The sequence below is a fragment of the Pseudophryne corroboree genome, chromosome 8 (assembly GCF_028390025.1).
Source record: "Pseudophryne corroboree isolate aPseCor3 chromosome 8, aPseCor3.hap2, whole genome shotgun sequence".
NCBI classification, from domain to species: Eukaryota; Metazoa; Chordata; class Amphibia; order Anura; family Myobatrachidae; genus Pseudophryne; species Pseudophryne corroboree.
Genome location: NC_086451.1, coordinates 108,743,316 through 108,752,781, shown reverse-complemented (window position 1 = coordinate 108,752,781; position 9,466 = coordinate 108,743,316).

Here is a 9,466-nt window from a genome sequence, read left to right as displayed (position 1 = left end):
GGTTACTGTCTGTGTGCATGCTCACTGTGGGTATTCCGTACACCCAGCACAGCGTGTGTACTCTATTTGCGTACCACGTGCGAGGTCTTCATACGCAAATAGCGTACGGAGTGTGTAGCATGTGCACATGGTTTAGCAGCCATTACGGCTACACGGTATTAATATATAGCTAATGTTAAAAGGTAGATATTTGACTCTATCACTTTTCCAGTGTTGACCTTTCACATGTCGACCTTGTGCCTGTCGACCTAATGACTGTCAACCTAATGTATGTTGACCCATAGTCCAGATCCCCATTCTGCCAATGCCTGGGTCAAGGGATAGTAAAAACACAACCTGTTGGAAATCCTCAATTCACCAATGCTGACTCAAATATGATCAAAATCAAACGGTTCCTCAGCAGATCCTTCATCCTTCATGCTGATTCCTCGGCAGATGATCATTGTCCGACGATCAGCGTTTTTGATTGGCAGATCGGCGTCGGCCAAACAGGGAATCAGTCCATTGATGTATGGGCCCCATTATGGGCCTTATTCAGACCTGATTGCTAGCAAGCGATTTTTGCACTGCTGTGATCAGATAGTCGCCGCCTACAGGGGAGTGTATTTTAGCTGTGTAAGTGTGCGAACGCATGTGTAGCAGAGCTGTACAAACAGATTTAGTGCAGTCTCTGCGCAGCCCAGGACTTACTCAGCCGCTGCAATCACATCAGACTGTCCGGGACCGGAATTGATGTCAGGAACCCTCCCTGCAAACGCATGGACACATCTGTGTTTTTCCAGGCACTCCCTGAAGACGGTCAGTTGACACCCACAAACGCCTTCTTCCTGTCAATCTCCTTGCAATCGCCCGTGCGAACAGAACCGTCGCACAAACCCATCGCTGAGCGGCCATCCGCTTTATACCCGTGCAAAGCGCCTGTGCATTGCGGTGCATACACATGCGCAGTTTGTGCCTGATCGCTCGCTGTGTGAAAACGTACAGCAGCAATCAGGTCTGAATTACCCCCTATGTACAGTTTATTTTTCATTCTCAGTGAGTCTCATCTGACAGTGAGCTGCAGTGCCGTAACTAGGTATTTTAGCGCTGTGTGCAAGAAATGGCATTGGCGCCCTCCATCCTTATGTAAAATATGGGCAGTGCGCGCCGTAGGCGCGTGCAAAAAATTAGGGGTGTGGCTTCATGGGGAAAGGGTGTGGCCACAAAATAATTCCAATTCATACTACGGTGCACAGTAGTCTCCATTATTCAAATTATACCGCACAGTACCGCCACTACACCAGGTAGAGCCCCTTTTACACATTACGGCAGACAGTCCCCCTTTTTACACATTACGGCAGACAGCGTCCCTTTTTACACATTATGGCAGACAGCGTCCCCCTTTTTACACATTACGGCAGACAGCATCCCCTTTTTACACATTACGACAGACAGCGTCCCCTTTTTTACACATTATGGCAGACAGCGTCCCCCTTTTACACGTTGCGGCAGACGGCTTCCTCCTTTTTACACATTACGGCAGATGGAGTCCCCATTCTTACACATTACGGCAAGCAGTGTCCCCTTCTTCACATTACGGCAGACAGCGTCCCCCTTTTTACACATTATGGCAGACAGCGTCCCCTTTTACACATTACGGCAGCCAGTCCCCCTTTTACACATTACGGCAGACAGCGTAGAGAGAGAGAGAGAGACACAGACAGACAGACACTTACCACCTCTCCCCGCTGTCCTCTGTGACACTGGCAGGGGCGGATCTAGACTTTGTTTTTAGGGGGGGGCGGTTTAAGAATTAATACTGACTCCTCCCCCTCATACATATTACACCATACCGTATCACTCCTTATACACATTACATTGCACTGTATCGCTGCCTATATACATTACACCGCCCCATATCGCTCCTTATTCAAATTACCCCACAACATATTGCTCCTTATTCACATTACCCCGCACTGTATCAAAAAGTAAAAATATCAAAATACAAATAAGAAAATAAAAGATAAAATAAACAATGGAAAATATTAAACAAAACAAGAAGTACAGACATGTGACAGACTTCCTCCCCAAATTACACCTCCATACACAAACCCCCTCCCCTATATTTCCCCCCAGTACAGACATGACAGCCCCCTTTTCTCATATTACACCCCAGTAAACATAAACCTCCTCCCCCATACCCCCCTCCATCACATCCCCCCAGTATAAACAGATCCCTTCCCCCATATTCCCCCAATACACACACGTGACAAACCTCCTCCATCACATCCCTCCCAGTATACACAGACACTCTCCCCCATATCACCCCCCCAGTACACACATGTGACAGTGTCCCCATAGTACTACCTGAGTTTTATTGCTTCAGTTAAAAAAGCAGGGTGCCGGGACAGTCAGAGTGCTCTGAGAGGAGTGAGCAGCACTTGCAGATACCGAAGAGCAGGAAGAGGAGGGGCTGATCCGTGCACAGCTGTCAGCTGACAAGCTGCACCGCTGGCATTCCCCTGCAATGATCTTCTGCACAGGCGCAAAGGCTCTGAACGCTGCCTGAACGGAACTGAGCTCCGATTGCTGGCAGGCTGCAGATATGTATCAGGCATGGGGGAGGGGGGGGGGGGAGGGGGGGGGGGGAGGGAGGGGGAGGGAGGGGGGGGGGAGGGGGGGGGAGGGGGGCCCTGCCCGGACAAGCAATCAGCGCAGTGGGGAATATACTGGCAGCCCCTGCCGTCCGTGAGAGGAGCAGAAGCATCAACCACTGAGTGGTGATGCTGTCACCGGCGCCGCTGCTGTATAATTGCGCTGCGGAGGTGAGTGCTGTGCAGGTCACTGCCGGCCTCTACTCTGCGCAGGGTTACACAGCTGCCTCCCCGCTCTGATGCTCCGTACAGTGGAGCTGAGGCGGCTTGCTGTGCTGGGGCGGGCTACGGCTGGGCAATGGTGCTGTACGGAGCTCTGATGCTCCGTACAGTGTTAAATCAGGACCGTGACTGTGCGCTCCCCAGGGCTCTGCGCTGTGTGCGAGGCCCCTCTCGCACACACCTAGTTACGGCCCTGGTGAGCTGTAATTATGAAAATGGCTGGTGCTGTTCCTTAAATATTGAGTGCACAGACAATAACATAATAATGGAATTACTTTGCTCTGATTGTCTACGTTTTGTTATATGAAGCTATGATTGTAATCAGCAATGATGTGCGGTGAGATAAATGGCTCAGGAGGCACTGGCTAGTACCAGGAGTTTTGATCAGCGATGTGTGGAAAAGATAGGCAGGGACGGCACTGCCTCATCTATCATAGACTTTTTTACTCTAGAGCACAGGTTCTCAAACTCGGTCCTCAGGACGCCACACAGTGCATGTTTTGCAGGTAACCCAGCAGGGGCACAGGTGAATTAATTACTCTCTGACACATTTTTAAAGGTCCACAGGTGGAGCTAATTATGTCACTTGTAATTCTGTAAGGAGACCTGCAAAACATGCACTGTGTGGGGTCCTGAGGACCGAGTTTGAGAACCTGTGCTCTAGAGTGTTGACTATAAAAATGATTAGAATAATACAAAGATATTTATAAAATATTCTTTGTATAGGAGTTTCTGATTTTCACGGTTGTAAATATAAATGAGTGTAAAAATATTTGATAAATCTATAGAGATGTATATTTGAGACGTCTTAATGTAAGTAAATATTAATCCATGGCATTACCCGAGGAGCACCTGTAGCAGATATGGTAAAAAGTGACAGGACCATTTTTGTAGTTTATTAAATTCTACACACTGGAGGCGCCATGGCCGGATTAACAATGGGGCGGATGGAGCTGCAGCTCCAAGCCCCCCATTGAAAATAGGCCCACAGAGCTCCCTGCAGTGCAAGCAGTAGCCAGTGCTGACAGGAAAAAAAACATTTCCTGTCAGCACATACAGCAGCTCACTCACCTCCGGCTGCTCATTCACCTCCACCCCAAACTGGTCAGCCTGTGTCCTGACCGCTTCGTGTTGCAAGGGGGGGCTTCGGCCGGGCAAGGGGGCGGGGCTTCAGACGGCAAGGGGGCGGATCCACGGAAATAGTTCCGAGACAGCAGCCTCCTGTCAAGACCCTTCCCCTCTTTCATGAGGCATGTTATTGTTGGAAAGCTGTAGCAGGAGTGGTATGCTGCAGCAAAAGCAATTATGTTTTGATGTGCGAGGGGGCGGGGCTTCGGATGGGCATGGGGCGGAGCCTCAGAGATAACTCCAAAGCCCCGCCCCCTAACCCCTCTGAAGCCCTGCCCCTTTGTCCACCAAACCGTAAATGTTTTTGCTGCAGCATGCCTTTCCTGCTGCAGCTTCCCAACAATAACATGCCTCATGCAAGAGGGGAAGGGTCTTGGCAGGAGGCTCCTGTCTTTTAGGAGAGCTGGGTCCCTGGATGTCAGAGCTGAGGGGGCATGCAAACCATGTGAGTAGCAGCCCACACCAGGCCCCGAGGTCTCCTATGTAAGTGGTGTCTATGTCAGTAAGTTTTGAAGGGGGGGATGTGTGTGTGTGTGTGTGTGTGTGTGTGTGTGTGTGTGTGTGTGTGTGTGTGTGTGTGTGTGTGTGTGTGTGTGTGTGTGTGTGTGTGTGTGTGTGTGTGTCGCTAAGTAAGTAGTGTCTGTCAGTAAGTAGTGTCAGTAGGTTTTGCGTTGTGTGTGTGTCAGTAAGTAGTGTCAGTAAGTTTTGCATTGTGTCTGTGTCAGTAAGTTTTGCATTGTGTGTGTGGCTGTGTAAGTTTTGTGTTGTGTCATGTGTGTCAATATGTTTTGCATTGTGTGTGTGTTAGTCAGTCCTGCAAGTGTGGTGGAACGCTCCCGTACGGCGTACCATTAAGAATGTGTCCGCCAGTAAGCCATACCCCCGCCACACTGTATAACACCACCACCAAGCTCCTAGATCTTGCTCGGAGGCGCCGCCAGCACCTTCTTCCTTTTCCAGGAAAAGGACTGCTGGGAGCATGAAGGTGATGTCATCACCCTCCCGCACCTGGCAGACTGGCAGAGAAAAAGTGACGATGGGGTGCCGGGCCAGCAGTATGTGGGTGGTATTCAGTATACCAGTTGTTGGGATCCCGGCGCACAGTATACCGGCGCTGGAATCCCGACAACCGGCATACCGACACCTTTTTTCCCTCTTGGGGGTCCACAAACCCCCTGGAGGGAGGATAGTGTGGCGCTTACGCGCGCCACTGTGCCCGCAGCGAGCCCGCAAGGGGCTCATTTGTGCTCGCCCTGCTGTCGGGAAGCCGGCAGTCTGGATCCCAGCGCCGGTATGCTGGCAGCCGGTGACCCGGCCGCCGGCAGCTCATACTACACCCCGGTGAGTAACTCTAATGGTCGGGACACCTCCCCACAAGTACAATGAGGCGGCACTCCCGAGTTTTGCTGGAGCAGTAAGATTTATTGATCCAGAATCTTACTGAATAAATCTTACTGCACCAGCAAGACTCGGGAGTGCTGCCTCATTGTACTCTGTCCACAGCTTGAAAAACCGGAGGGCACTGGAGCAAATATTCACATCATAACAGGATGAGTGCTGGGTATACAGCTTATATATAATATTTTTTATTCTATAACAAGTGTCACATCCTGCTGTCCTTGTCTCTGTAGTCCGCAGGGACAGGGGGTGTCTGTGCCATGGATTCACATAATATATAACCACTCCACCTAGTGTCACATGGTCACATCCCTTAATGACATGTGACCACGCCCACAGCGCGCAGGCACAGTACCACCGAGAAAAAAATTCTGTGTGCACCACTGGTGTCAGTAAGAAGTGTCTGTCAGTAAGTAGTGTTTGTGTCAGTACATTTTGCATGGTGTCTGTGTCAGTAAGTTCTGTGTTTTGTGTGTGTGTGTGTGTGTGTGTGTGTGTGTGTGTGTGTGTGTGTGTGTGTGTGTGTGTGTCTGTGTGTGTGTCTGTGTGTGTGTGTCAGTAAGTAGTGTCTGTCAGTAGGTTTTGTAGTGTGTGTGTGTCAGTAAGTAGTGTCTGTCAGTAAGTGGTGGGTGTCTGTGTCAGTAATACCCCTTTCACACCGCAAAAATAACCTGGTATAGACTGGGTATATTGCTGGGTCGACACGGTACGATGTGTGTTGTGAAAGGGGTCATGGGTGAATTCTGGATTGCCTGACCCGGTAATTCAACCCGGGAATAAAGAACGGTTATTCCCGGGTTAAATACCAGGTCCGGTGCAGTGTAAATGGGTCACCCAGGTCGATGCAACCCGGGACCCGTTCACTGCATAGGGATGATCTCATCTCCCAGCGCCGCCTCCGCACCTGATGCCGACTCCATCTCCGCCAACAGATGGCAACCCGAACCGGCAAATTGCCGTGTCGGGTTGGCGGTGTGTAGGGTCAAATGCCGGGTCCCACCCAGGAATGGACCCATTTCCAATTCCCAGGTTGGACCCGGCATTGTGATGTGAGAGCGGTATAAGTATTGTGTTGTGTGTGTCAGTAAGTAATGTCTGTGTCAGTAAGTTTATCTGTGTTGTTTGTGTGTGTTAGTCAGTAATATCTATCAGTAAATGGTGTCTGTGTCGGTAAGTTTTGTGTTGTGAGTGTGTGTGTTAGTAAATAGTGTCTGTCAGTAAGTGGTGATTGTGTCAGTAAGCTTTGTGTTGCGTGTGTGTGTGTCAGTAAGTAGTGTCTGTCAGTAAGTGGTGACTGTGTCACTCACATGGCATAGGCCACACCCCCTATTTAGACCACACCCACACCACACTGATCACCCCCCTACATCACTAGTCACACCACCGCAGCGCTTGTCACATCTCCTGCCGAGGCACACAATAGGCCCTTCCTAAATTTCAGCTCCAGGCCCATATGGACCTTAATCTGGCACTGCCCACGTCACTGGTAAGCAGGCACAATAAAAATAACAGTCTACTGCAGCACTTAATTGGATGTAGGATGGACTCTCACCGCGATGTACAGCATTACCCAGCTTTTACTAAACAAATTCTGGATGGTTTTCATGTCACAAAATACACCCCAATCCCACTAATCTGCACTTTTCACCATTTCTCGGGTTAGTTGCAGCACTGTTTTGATAGTTCTCTCACAGACTGTGGAGACAGAGACATCTCAGTGGACAAGCACACCAGAGAATACTTCAGCATGCTGTCGTTGTGAGAGAAGATATTTTTCTCAAGATGTAAATTATTTTACCTAACTATTTAAATAAGGCAATATTTAGCAAGATACTTTCTTAAAGTAGCAAACATGTTAGTACTATCCTATAGCTAGAAGTAAACCAATTATTCTTAATTCTAAGTTACTTCTGGTTCACCTAGAGCCAGATGTTTCTGCCCATAGCAAAATTAGCATGTGGACTTCCGCACCTCATCAATAAGTCATACTAACCACGTGTTTCCCAGTGTCTAATAGAGCTGAGTACTATTTGCATTTCGACTTGTTTAGAATTGGACGTATGTTTAAGTTTTAAGTACAAAACTCTAGTGATGAGCGGATTCGGTTTTACTCGGTTTTACTCGGTTCTTAAAACCGAGTCTTATTGGCTCACTGATGTCACGTGTTTTGGATAGCCAATAAGATTCGGTTTTGAGAACCGAGTAAAACCGAGTAAAACCGAATCCGCTCATCTCTACAAAACTCTGATTGTGTAACCGTGAATATTTAATAAAAAAGCATGGACTTTGAGTGTCACATAAGTGGCACTTGTGGCACCCTACACCAGCAAAAGTGTCAGGAGCTTTTCAAGTGGAATGATAATGCCATGCACAGATAAGTGTGGAATACCACCCAGAGATGGACACTACTCATGTGGGTGCTCAGATTTTTATAAATTAATGAAAATTGAAATGATTGTATTAGTACCTAGATAATCTTTAATTCATGTTCAAAACAATCTCACTACATTTATTTAGGGTGGGAGATAATGCACAGCACTACACCTAAATGAAGATTTGACCTTTCATCACGCTGGCTTTATTATTTTGCTTCTCTACCCTTCTTCTAGAATCATGAAACATGGACCAGGCTAAAACAACATGGGTGGCTGTTGATAAATGTAGCATGACACTACCTCTGCTTTGATCAGGAATGAGAAACCAGCCTTACAGGTCCACTCCTCACACAATATAATTATATTTCACATGATTAGGCTTTGCCTTCCCAGCCGATATAAGATATACCTGGTTCCTACTATTCTTATATGCACCCATTATTTCATTTTCCTGATTGCCCCACCCCCCAGGTTTTGTAAATTCCGGTGGTACAGGGGACTATTGGTTATAGATCACATGTAGTCAAATATCAAGCTCCTTGAATAACACTTTAGGGAGTATGTAACAAAACATGGAGAGAGATAAAGCCCTAACCAATCAGCTTCTGTCATTTTTCAAAAATAGCCGGTAAATTGAAAGAAGCTAATGGTTACTGCTTGATCTCTTTCCACTTTATCCCTCTCCATGTTTTGATAAATAAGCCACCCCCGCCCAAGTACTCGAAAGTCAACCATCTTATAACCACTCTTTGATGGTCGTAGAGACTATCCACAATCCAGTTTCAAGGTTTGATATATACTATATCAAACCATGGGGAATTTTGTCTGATGTTACAACTGTATTCACAGTTAATAATTGTTAAACTATTTGCAGATGAAAACTATGAATGAGGAAGAGCTATGTTGAAATGAGTCCTAATGTAATTTAAAGGTTCTTGAGTGTCGTTGGCCACAGATTGCAGGAAATGTTTAATAGACAGTTTTCAGGTGTTATAGTTTGTTTGCATTGGTTGTACCCAATTCAACCATTGGGCCTGATTTGGAGGCAAAGCAGAAAAAGCAGGTAAGTTTGTATCTGATACAAACTATTTTGCAATGCAAGGGGAGGAAATATATTTTTTTCTGTGCAGGGTAAATACTGGCTGCTTTTGCATGTAGCCACAAATGTTACACAGCTTTATTTTTACACTGCAATTTAGATTTCAGTTTGGACACACCCCACCTAATTCTAAATCTTTCTGCACATGTTACATCTGCCCCACCTGCAGTGCAACATGGTTTTGCCAAGTTGTTTGTTTGTTTGTTTGTTTGTTTATTTTGCCTCCACATCTGAATAACCACCTTAATTCCCCCCTTCCCTATTCCTATGTCCTGTTTCTGTCCATGTTTTAAACACCCCCAACCCATCCTATATGGTTTTAGCTGGGCATCTGCTCATAGTGCAGAGAGAACATGGAGACAGCCCAGCATCTCCGGTACTGCTGGGCATGCCCCATGAGTGATAAAAATGAGTACATGCTGCATCTCTATGCCCACTTCCTCCCAAGGCCACTCATTCAATCTCATATTTTGGGAGGTATACTTTAAGTCAGACCCTTGCTATTTAACTAGTGTCATTAGATAGATAATAGGTACTATCTACAAGATAATTATAAAGATGGTTATAAATCCTTTCATGAGTGTTAAGACACTGCCACCATGACCACATGT